This window comes from Spermophilus citellus (assembly GCF_964194105.1).
Source record: "Spermophilus citellus genome assembly, chromosome: 2".
In the NCBI taxonomy this organism is placed as follows: Eukaryota; Metazoa; Chordata; class Mammalia; order Rodentia; family Sciuridae; genus Spermophilus; species Spermophilus citellus.
The window spans coordinates 148,308,466-148,321,302 of NC_138183.1; the positions used below are offsets into that span (position 1 = coordinate 148,308,466).

The 12,837-nt window shown below is 34.6% G+C and overlaps 2 pseudogenes across 2 annotated transcripts; both read left to right on the forward strand.

Moving 5' to 3' along the window:
- Window positions 1-668: 668 nt before the first annotated feature.
- On the forward strand, window positions 669-1,600 carry LOC308639834 (olfactory receptor 8G50-like; annotated as a pseudogene). Its single transcript has one exon. The product of its transcript is annotated as an olfactory receptor 8G50-like (transcript).
- A 9,946-nt stretch (window positions 1,601-11,546) lies between these two features.
- Window positions 11,547-12,485, forward strand: LOC308639865 (olfactory receptor 8G50-like; annotated as a pseudogene). Its single transcript has one exon. The product of its transcript is annotated as an olfactory receptor 8G50-like (transcript).
- The last annotated feature ends 352 nt before the right edge of the window (window positions 12,486-12,837 follow it).

Below are 12,837 nucleotides of genomic sequence, written 5' to 3' on the forward strand. Positions count from 1 at the left end.
TTAATTAATGCTAAATATTCTTACCATAATTATTATTTTTAAATACAAATTTTTACATAAAAATCCCCAAGAGTTGTAGTAATTAAATATTTTAGTTTCATGACTCTAAGTTTTCAAAAAATTACACTATTAACAATGTTTAAATATCTCCTATTTAAATTTAAATTCTAAACAATTTAAGTCCCAAGGAAATATTTGAATATTCTATAGTAGATTATTTTCAGTAAAATAACATGGAATAACAAGTGGACATCTTGTCTTGTTTAATTATATTTAAGGTAAAGTCTTTCAGTAATTTGCCATTATGAGCAATATAGACTGAGGAGATTCATATAGGTGCTTTTTCTTTTTGTGTTACCCTATTAGTTACTTTATTCATTATAAGAACAGTTCTGTGGGAGATTAAGGACTGGGTACTATTAACAACAAATCATAAGGCATAGAACAAAAATATAAATAGTTCTATTTGATAATTATTTAAAATGAATTATTTAAAATACACATTACTGGTATCTCAAAGTCTTTGATGAGACAGATGAAGTACTGGTAGAAAACAAGAGACATGACTGAAAAGGCTTAAAATGTTTCAAAATTCACTATGAAATGGATTGATAATGTCTAATTACCAGAAAAAAAAAATATTCTTTATTTAGAATTCCCAGAAGAAAATGGCAGAAGAAAATCGTTCCACGGTGACTGAGTTCATCCTGGCTGGATTAACGACAAACCAGAGCTCCAGCTGCCCCTCTTCATTCTCTTCCTAGGAGTCTATGTGTTCACAGTGGTGGGGAACCTGGGCATGATCACACTGATTGGGGTCAGCTCTCACCTGCACACCCCCATGTACTATTTCCTCAGCAGTTTCTCCTTCATTGACCTCTGTCAATCCACTGTGATCACGCCCAAAATGCTGGTGAACTTTGTAACAGAGAAAAACACTATCTCCTATGCTGAATGCATGACTCAGCTCTACTTCTTTGCAACTTTTGCAATTGCAGAGTGTCACATGTTGGCTGCAATGGCATATGACCTCTATGTTGCTATCTGTAACCCTTTGCTTTACAAGGTAACCATGTCTATTCAAGTATGTTGTTGGATGGTAGTTGGGGTGTATACTGTGGGCTTGATTGATGCCACAGCTCACATAGTCTGCATGCTAAGAGTGCTTTTCTATGAAGCTATGATAAACCATTATGCCTGTGATCTTTATCCACTATTGGAGCTCTCCTGTTCCAGTACTTTTATAAATGAGATAGTAGGTTTGTGCATCAGTGCATTTAATATCTTTGTTCCAACCATGACAATCCTTAGCTCCTACATCTTCATCATAGCCAGCATCCTGCGCATTCGCTCCACTGAGGGCAGAGCCAAAGCCTTCAGCACCTGCAGCTCCCACATCTCTGCTGTTTGTCTCTTCTTTGGATCTGCTGCATTCATGTATCTTCAGCCATCATCAGTCAGCTCCATGGACCAAGGGAAAGTATCATCTGTGTTTTATACCATTATTGTGCCCATGCTGAATCCTCTGATCTACAGCCTGAGGAATAAAGATGTCAAAGTGGCCCTAAGTAAGCTCCTTGGAAAAATAAATTTTCTATAAAGAAAGAGTATTTTGTTTTAGAAAAAAATTTACAATTTCTGGGTGTTTGGTAATAAAATAGTCCAAAGGGCGTAATGAATATTCACAAGAAATAGAATTACTGATAGTTCTTTATTGTTTGGAAGAGCAGCGCCAAGGTTAAATTAGGTTCCCAGGAGTAGACTCATGCAGCACAATGCCCTTCCTGGAAACTCCAGATTCCATCTACTCCAAATAACCTGTATCACCTCTAAACATTTGTCAAAATTTCTTCAAATTCCTCTGGAGGATTAATAATGGTTGTTTATGTTTGTAACATAGATCTTTTCAGATAATACTCATTTAGCTTCACTCATCGAATATATATATTTGGCATATTCTTTAATATTATCAATAGTTTGTGTATTTTGCTTTTTACCTAAGTATATTGGCAAACATTTCTGAAAGTTTGAACCCTAAAATAAATAATGTATTTTATTTGGAATATAAAAGTATAATCCCTAATTCTGACAAGCATGTAGAAGTGTATTAGGGTATCTGAGTCAAATGATGGGTGATGAGATAATCCTGATCCAGAAGGAGATGGCTATGTCATGGAAGAGATAGCCAATGATAAACAAGACTGAATATAGTGTGTGTGTATACACTTATTTATTTATTTATTTTACAAAATTCCTTGCTGGAGTAGAGATCATGCCTTTTTTCTCCATCTGTGTTTTAGAATTTCTCATTTAGAAGTGTCGTTGTTTTACTATTGCATTCATATGGGGTATTTGTTCATATAAGAAAGTTAAAATTGTACAATTTGCATTCTGACTAATGAAAAGTAGTCTTCCTAACCCCCAAATCAGTACCCATTCTTGAAAAATAAATTGTGTGAGGGAGCCAAAAATGTGACTTAGTGTCAAAAAATTCCTTTATTCTCTCATGCCCAAGTAAGTTCCTACTGGTGCTCTTGAAAATAGCAGACAGAAAACTAGTTCTCCTGAGAGGTAATTGTCCCCATTTGTCAGCCTCGGTAGTCTTAACGGCACCCATCAGCTGCTCAGCATCCCTGCCTTCTCCTGATGGTGGTAGTAGCACAAAGGTGTTTTCTCCTACTCTCTCCCTAAAACAGTCTCAAAGATTCATGGAGACCAGATATATCTGTTTTATGTAAGAGCCGCTTCTAAATGAAATGTCAGGGTTATGTTCTCTCTTATACCGCTAAGCTTCAAAGCCTTGAAAAAATGTTGCATGAAGGAGACAAGCCTGATGCCTCCAAGTAACATCATGAGCCTCTCTCTTGCTCTCTGTTATGCTATGCCCACAGGCAGAGCACTTGCCACTGCTTCTTTACCCAATATGAGCATTTCAAGTCAGTTACGTTTGTTTCATTTTTAGAATCATTTGTCTTATCTAATGGGCATAAAACATTGTTTGCGTGTGTTTCTCTCTCTCTCTCTCTCTCTCTCTCTCTCTCTCTCTCTCTCTCTCTCTCTCTCTCTCTCACACACACACACACACACACACACAGAATGTTGCCTTAAACCAGAAGGTGAATCAGGAGTGGTTCTGTTGCTTATCACAGATATTGTTTCCTTTAAATTGTTGCTCTACTACACTACATGTGGCTTCCCTACAACTGTATCCAGATACTTCCTTCAGCTCCACCACCTGGCCAACAGACACACATCATATGGGAAGGGAAGGGAATGTCCCTGAGTTTAGAACAGTGACTGGAAAAAATGGACCTCCCCTCTACCTATATCGCTTTGATAAGGACTTAATCACACAGACAGACTTGGTAGCTGAAATAGGGCTGAGAAATGCTGTGAGTATCTGGCAACGTGACAAACTAAGACTCAGGGTGTTATTCTTTCAGGAACAAAGAAAGAATGACTATCAGGAATGAACCATTATTCAATGTTTGTATTAAACCAGAGATGACTCAATTTGGTTCTCTCTAGAGTTTTAAATTTTGTATTAGCATTTCATCTACAAGGAATATTAAATACTAACATGAAAATATTCTATTTCACATCTTTTAATATCTACTAGTAAGGTACAAGCCATATCAAACAACAAAGTCCCTATAATGCCTCAAAAACTCTGCTCATTTCTAAGAAGTTGGCTTCATTCTTACAGCTTTCCTACCCTGTCATAGCTTCCTGATTTCATTTTGTCTTTGGATATTTTTACACCTTTCAAACATAAACACAAGTATTTAATTTTCAGGCATTTCTTACCACCCCAGGCAATAAAATGGGCACATCTCTGGTTCATTCACATATTAAATAATGATGTCTCCACTGGTTTGACTTACCATTAATGATTGCTTATTGGTTCTACTCATAAAAATGTCTAATTTTGTGAAAAACTTGTGTACATATAAAAATTAATTTTAAATTAATACGTTTGTATCACAGAAATTAAAGACAAACTGTATTTGAGAATATAACACAAGCTTATCATATTGTGAAAGAATATTCTGTTGTGTTATCTTCAATTATTAAAACTTTTGGTTACATATATATCTTATTTCTGGTCCTAAGGTTTGATCATTATTGATGAACAACATATTTTATTGGACTATAAATTATTTTACTAAAGTTTTGCCCTTAAAAACTTAAATGATAGACTTTAACAATTCCTGAAATACCTTTGAACACCAAATTAAAGGTCCATATCTGGAAAAATATAATGAATTTCAGAGTAAATTTAATTATAAAAATAGTTCAACTTGTTGTTTCAAGATTATGTAACATTTAATGAACATTGGATAAAAATATTAAATAAATTTTACTCCATAATAGTTTACAAGAAAGTAATTTCTATAACCCATTTTAATTATTCCTCAAAATTTCTTTTATTTTTCATGAGGAAACAGTTAGGGCATTTTTTCATTCTAGTCTTGTTAGGCACTTCTTGCAGGTATGTATCAATATACAGAATTTTAGCAGAGAATTAAATGAAAGCTGTTTTTATTTCATGTGTAAGAAATACTGGTTTTTGGATCTATGACATTAATTGAATACAATTAGTACAGATGAATGAAAATAGAAACAGATCTTAGAAAGTTGGCTTATATGCTGTATTTTTATATTTTATTTCAAAGAAATAACTTTAGAGAATTCATTCACTGTTTCAAAATACTCCTGAAATTTTTAATTTTTAAATAACATCATAAAATTCACTAGAACTCCAACAATACCTTTCATATACTTTTTAAAATCCAGAGTCAAATAAGAATATTGAAAATACTAAATGCTTGAGAACCAAAGTGAGAAAAGAAAATCCTTATTGTTGATTATCCTCAGAGTAGGCACTTGTGGGATGAGGGTCCAGTGGGAGGTCATTATCATTGTTTGTTCCTAATCAGACTCTGATTATCTCTACACAGTACATAAAATCATCACATCAGCCAACTTTTGCCAAGTGGCAAGTGGCTTTGGGCAGGAACTTCAGCAGAGATCAGGATTAGTGATGCAAAGGATACCTTTGGTCTGTTACTTCCTCAGATCATCAAAATCCTTTTCCTCCAGAGCAACTGAGAAGAAAAATACACAACACTGGACACTCTGGGAAGAAGGAGGGGTATGTCTGAATCCCAGACCTTGACTATTAGAATCTTCTGTTGCGATTTCTGTCTCAAGTATGGGGACATGGTTGTTTATGTCTCTTCCTATTTTCGTTATAAGACTACATATCTGGTGACACATATTCCCATATTACCTTCCTGTCCTGTGCAGTGTGAAATCACGGCAAACCCTTTTTTGTTTAACTGTTTCAAATCAGGCAGGGTGAGGGCTTTGTTCATTCATTTTGAATCTGTACTAACTCATGTCTTTGCTTCTTACAATAAATTTATTGCTCATCTTTTATTGAGACTTGTGATATGCAAGGCACTGTGCCAGCACTGTAATGCATTTACAATTAAGTACGGAATAAAGGCTGTTAAATAAATCAGTGAATACAGAATTACTACATGCTACAGAGAATCAAAATAACATCTTATGGATACACAGAATTTGATCTTACTAACTGTGGTGTCACTATTAAAGATCTTAACCAAAGGGCCTTAACTATTAAGTAGGATTTCACAGGATAACGTGAAAGAAGAGAAACAGAAGAAATAATGAGTTAAAACTAAGGGCCTACCAAAAGGTCCTTGCATGTAATAGTCACTCCATGGAATACTTGTCGAAACACAGAAGAAGAAAACCATACATTTTCTTTGTTTACTACTTTTGCTGACTCTCATTCTGACCTAGAACCATAATAGCTTTGTCCCGTAGCATCTGCCCATTCAAGGTAGTCACCGCAGTGTCTAGCCAGTCTCTCTGACCTCATCTAGCACCCAACATTCTGAGAGCAGATACTCTTTACTAATCTCTTTATGCTGCACACCCACAACAAACATTTTGTTTATCACTATTTAATTTGCTTTAGTCCCCAAACTAATAGTAATCTTGAATTATTAATTCCATATAATTTTATTATTATTTTCTGTATCTTTTAAATTATTCCCTTTGTGGCATTATCCAAGTTATTGATATTTAAAACTATATTCTCCCTATCTTTCATATGTATGTGTATAGATAGATAGACAGATAGAGATAAATAAATAGATTTCTTCTGATTTTCAAAGCAATCTAAACATAATATTTCTGAATTTCTTTTTTTTTTTTTTGAGGCCAAAAGTTTTTATTTAAATTTAAATAAAATCCTTTCTTTGAAGTTCATAGACACTCTTATAATAATAATAGCGAATGGCAAAGAAATATTTGTTGTTTGATCATCAAAGAATAATGGTGTCTGTAATACATGTTTGTAATGGGAAGTTGTATTTGCTTACTTAATCCATCCAATAGTTTGGTTTATGAAAATTAGTTTTTAACTTAAATGTTAATTTAACAACTTTATATTAATAATAATATTCATGCCATAGAAGTTAAGATATCTCACCTTATGATTATTGTTCCCCAATTTCACCTAACTATGATATGTTGCTCTCTATGTTCATCTACACCACATCCATAATTTGTGTCCATAAGACCACTACAAAGAATTTATAAGAAAGTTTACAAAACTCAGGATAACTCAGGATTATCCCATATTTTCACTCTATTAATACAGTAAATGTCCAAAGAAACAAAATCTGCATATACTTTGTGTTTACAATGGTCAAAGTGAGAGGCAGAAAATAAAATAACAGGAAGCAGGCAGGAGTGGAAGGTAGGATAGGGAATATAGGGAGTATGTTCAATGGGAATAAACTTTTACTTATGCTAGACGAACAAGTTCTAAAGATGTTCTATTGAGTATGCTGCCTATGGTTAACAAGATGATATTGTGCATTTCCACCCTTTAAGAAGACAGATCTCATATTACATATTCTTAACAAATAAAAAACATAATCAAAACCAACAAAAGTTACAAAAGTACATATGGGAACTTTAGAAGGCAGGAGATATATCAATCATTTTGAACGTGATGCTAATATTATGAGATTTAGGTCCAAACTGAGCAAATGGTATCCACTAAATATGTACAGTTACTTGTATATCAATTCTACCTAAAGAAAAGTGTTAGGAAACAAAAAGAATCTTTTTGCCCATACACTGTTTTGGTATTTTGCATTTGGTCAAAGCTCTCCAAGAAAGATCTGACAAATAAAGCCAAAACCACGTATGACGAACAGGTTATTTGGTAATTCCCTCTGGAGTCTAAGACATTCACACACCCAGGTGTTTGTGTGTGCACATGCACACACACACACACACACACACACACACACTTTGGTAGAGCAGAACAGGAAGTGATAGGAATTAAGATCATGCATCAGAGTCACACTGATGCATTGGGGGGATCTCAATCCATGGAATGGGTTAGAACCCAAAACAGCTGTCAAAATTGAAACAGTCAGGCCAGAGATAATGTAGCTTATTTGTTGGGGACCAATATTAGTGGGACAGCCTTTTGAGATGCCAGAACACAGAAAAAGCAGTCGAGCACAAAATGTAGAGAATCAGAAATATGGAGGGGAGATTTCTTAGTCTGTTTTGTGCTGTAATAGTAGCATACCACAGACTGGCCAGGCATGGTGGCATACATCTGTTTTCCCAAAGGCTAGGAAGGCTGAGGCAGGAAGATTGCAATTCAAGATTAGCCTCAGCAACTTAGAGAGGCCCTAAGCAACTTAGTGAGATCCTGTCTCAAAATAAAACAAAAAAAGGCATAGGGATATTGCCCAGTGGTTAAACACCACTGAGTTTCAACCCTAGAACAAAAATCAATAAATAATTACCAAAGATGAGATAAAGTAGAATAGTCAGAAATACATATAGCTCAAGGTTAAGAAGACTGGAAAATCCAAGGTCAAAAGATCACATCTGGCAAGGGTCTCTTGCCACAAAATCACATAGTGGAATATTCAATAACTGGAGAGAGAGAAAGAGAGAGAGAGAGAGAGAGAGAGAGAGAGAGAGAGAGAGAGAGAGAGAGAGAGAGAGAGAGGGAGGTAGCTCATCTTATCCTTAAATTAAGAACCCACAACTATGATAACTAATCCACTCTCAAAACACCATTAATCCACTCATCTCATGACAAAATCTCCTCTTTAAAGTCCTAATTCTCAACACAACTGACATAGGGCATCAAGTTTACAATACATGGAATTTTGAGGGCATTCAAATTACCCTAGTATGGGAGCTCCACTTTGTTATTACAGGTATAATCAGAAAATGTAGTAAAATAAAAAAGTGACTTTTAAGAAAGATAACAAGAAAACTGTCAGCCTTGGGTTAACAAAATTAGCCACATTTTATCTCTATCATGAAATAACAATTTACTATTGTAGACATAATTCAGCTTTTCTGGTGAGGAATAGAATTGGCCCAGAATTAGAGAAAACTGTGATCTGAAGGCGATGACCAAATGGAAAGTCAAAGAGTTGATATCCTGATGAAAATTCATAGTACTTCACTTAAATCTGCTGTGTATTTCTGACAATTTTACAATTCTATTGTGATTCAATCTTGCTTAAGAAAATCTATTTTTAGTTTTTTTGATTTTTCTCTGATAAAGACATAGAAATAATATTTTTAATTAAGTGTGTTTCTACTTTTTGTCTGCAATTTCTTAATAGTCAATAACTAGAAAATGCTACACTTTTCATGTTTTGAGACTTCATAGCATAATGTGTGTGTAACATGAAAGATTTGTACATTGTTTGGAGGGACATAGTTGAAAAAATACAGAGGTGAATATCAAGGTTCACAGAACAGTAAAAAGTGAGTGATGAGTGATTTATAATGAAATACTCTTTGTGTTCAGGTTGATGTCATTATTATTTTGTAATCACTTTAATTTGTATAAAACATTTATTGAAATCAGTTGATGTTTACCTTTTTCAACTGTTCAATTCAGTGATTTTTGTATGTTCATGTAGTTACCCACACATCATTATTTTTTAATTATAGGACACCTTCATCACACCCCAAACAAAAACCTATGCCCATCAGCAGTCCCATTCAGCCCCTCAGTGCCCATAGTCCCTGGAAGACACTAAGCTACTCTCTGTCCCTATGAATTTTTCCATTGTGGATACTTTGCATCAATGGAATCATCATATGCTCATTTCTATATGCATTGTTTCACTTAAAGTGTTTCAGGTGTATTCATGATGTGCCATATCTCAGTGCCTTTTTATTGAAGAATAATGTTCCATTATAAGAATATGCTACATTTTGTTTGTCTATTCATTCCTGAATGAGAATTTGAGTGGCTTTCACTCCTTGGCTCTCATAAGCAGAGCTGTTCTGGACATTCACATATAACTTTTTGTTATGGATATATGTTTTCATTTCTTGAGAGTACTTTACACAGCAGTGAAATTTATGGGACAGAAGGTAACTCTACATTTCAGAATTTGAAGAACTGCCACAACTGTTTTCCTTACAGTTTGTTCCATTTTGCAGTCCCACCAGTAATGGATGAAGTGGATAAAGGTTCACAATTCTTCTCATTCTTGCCAACACCTGTGTTTAATCTCTAGTTTTGATTATTGCTTTCCTGGTGGATGTGTGTTATTTAGATTTAGATACCAGGTAACCTGCAAACCCTTATTTGTGAGACAATGCAAAAAGTTTAGAGGTTAAACATTTAGGTTATAAGTGCCTTAATATAATCAGTGCACTAGTCCCCTTATAGAGATAATTGGGTGGTAACTGTAGGCTGATAGGTTATGACTTGAGGAGGCAGGTCATTGGAAGCATGATATTGGAGTGTAAATTTTGACCCTAGTAAGTGGTTTCTCTCTCTCTCTCTCTCTCTCTCTCTCTCTCTCTCTCTCTCTCTCTCTCTCATTTCATGTCATGAGTCACTTCCCTCTATCATGCCTGTCTGCTCTGATGTTCTGCCTCACCTCAGGCCCAGAGCATTGGAGCTTCCATCTGTAGACTGAGACATCTGGAATCATGTGCCCAAAATAAACTTAACCTCCTCCAAAATAGTTCTTATCAGATCTTTTGGTCACAATAGTGAAAAGCTCATTAAAACAATATGAAATGTTTTATCACTGTGATTTCATTTGAATTTTCTTAACAATTAATGATGATGAACATATTTTAGGTGTTTATTACTCATTCATGTATTTTTCTTAGATTTTATGTCATTAAAATTCTCTGACTTTTAAAAATAGGTTCTTTGACCTTTTCATTATTAAATTGTTAAGTATTCATTATGGATCCTGACCACAAACTCTTCCTTGATATTAGTATTCAGGAAATTAAATATACATTGAAAATATATTCCCAACTTTATACACTGTCATAAAATCTCTTTGTTCATGGTGTTCTTTAAAGGCCTATCTTTAAACTTTATCATGATATTCACTTTATTTTTTCCTATGGTAGTCTCTGGTTTTGGTACTTATCTAAGAAATTACTATCAAGTCCAAAGCCACAATTATTTAGACTATTTTTTCTAAAATTTCTATTATGCCTTACATTTAGTCCTATAACCCATTTTGAGCTCATTTTTGTGGGTGATATGAGAAAGAGTTTCAAATTAATTCTGTTCATGTAGCTATTTTGTCCATAATAGTTGAGAAAAATACATTTTTTCCTGTTGCATCTTCATGAAACCCTTATAACAACTATATTGAAAATTTTTCAATTTTGAGTATGATAACTTTCATTGTTTTTATTTAGTTAATTCTTTAGCATTTTATTCTTCTTTATGGTATTATAAGTAGAGTTGTTTTTGTTAATAGCAAGTGTGTAAAATCAATTGAATTGCTATGCTGACTTTGTACTCTACAACTAGGCTCAAGAATAAGAAATATTTCCAATATTTTTTTATTACTCATAGGTTCATTATGCTTTTCTGTATACAAGATTTTGACATTTAAACATAGAGATAGTGTCACATTTTCTTTTCCAATCAGGATGTTTTGTAATTTTATTGCCTTGCCTTATTTTCCTAACTAGATCTACTAATACAAAGTTGAATAAAAGGGTAAGGAGTGGACATCTTATCTTGTTCAACAATTTGAAATTTTCAATCTTTCTTCATCAATTGTAATATTGGGGTAAGTGCTTTTTATGCTGTTGCTATTTTAACAGTATGAAAAAAATACATTTTCTTGCCCAGAATTTGAGAGGATTATTAAAAAGCCATGGGAAATTTTGGAGCACTCAATGTAAGTCATCAGAAGATTTCTTAGAGTGGTCAGAGACTGGGTATTACTAAAAATTATCATTACAGCATAGAACACAAATACAGATAGTTCTTTGACATTTATTTATAAGTCATATATTATTGGAATCATAAAGTCTTTGACTGGAGAGAGGGGAAAAACTTGCAGAAACCTGGAGATAGATGGTTGAAAAGACTTGAACTCTGTTTCATATCCCATTGTAAGATGGACCAATAATATCTATTACAAAATATTTTCTCTCTTCCTACTTAGAATTTTCAGAAGAAAATGACAGAGAAAAATCATTCCACAGTGACTGAGTTCATCCTGGTTGGATTAACAGACAAACCAGAGCTCCAGCTGCCCCTCTTCCTCCTCTTCCTGGGAATCTATGTGTTCACAGTGGTGGGGAACCTGGGTATGATCATACTGATTGGGCTCAGCTCTCACCTGCACACTCCCATGTACTATCTCCTCAGCAGTCTCTCCTTTATTGACCTCTGTCAATCTACTGTGATCACACCCAAAATGCTGGTGAACTTTGTAATGGAGAAAAACACCATCTCCTATGCTGAATGCATGACTCAGCTCTACTTCTTTGCAACTTTTGCAATTGCAGAGTGTCACATGTTGGCTGCAATGGCATATGACCGCTATGTTGCTATCTGTAACCCCTTGCTTTACAATGTTACCATGTGTAATCAAGTCTGTTTCTGGTTGCTAATTGGGGTTTGTAGCATGGGATTGATGGGTGCCACAGCCCACACAACGTGCATGCTAAGGGTGCTTTTCTGTAAGGATGATAAAATAAACCATTACTTTTGTGATGTTCTTCCACTACTAGAGCTTTCTTGCTCTAGTACTTTTGTCAATGAGGTAGTAGTTCTGTGCTCCAGTGCATTCAATATCTTTGCCCCAGTCCTGTCCATTGTTAGCTCCTACATCTTCGTCATAGCCAGCATCCTGCGCATTCACTCCACTGAGGGCAGGTACAAAGCCTTCAGTACTTGCAGCTCCCACATCTCAGCTGTTGGTCTCTTCTTTGGTTCTGTAACATTCATGTACCTGCAGCCATCGTCAGTCAACTCTATGGACTAAGGGAAAGTATCATCCGTATTTTACACCATCATTGTGCCCATGTTAAACCCTCTGATCTACAGCCTGAGGAATAAAGATGTCAAAGTTGCCCTAAATAATCTTGTCAAAAGAAGAAATTTCCTATGAAAAGTGTATTTTCCTTAGAAAAGTATAGAAAATATAACTCTGTTAAAGAAACAATTGAGAGAGCAATGTTTATCAATTAGTTATGAGATTCTTCTTAGTACTTAATTGATTGGAATAAAGGTGCTAAGAGTGGACTGAAATCACTGGTTCACTCATAGGAAAGGCACTGGGTGTTTCAGAATTCATCTACCTGGAGTAACCAATCTGCCAACTAAATATTTTCAAAAATGCTTTAAAATTCTCAACGTATTTTATTGGGGCAAAAACACATGAAACATGACTCTTTCTAAGCATAACTTATTTATCATAATTTAGAGAATAAATACGTTTGGTCATATCCTTTGATATTATT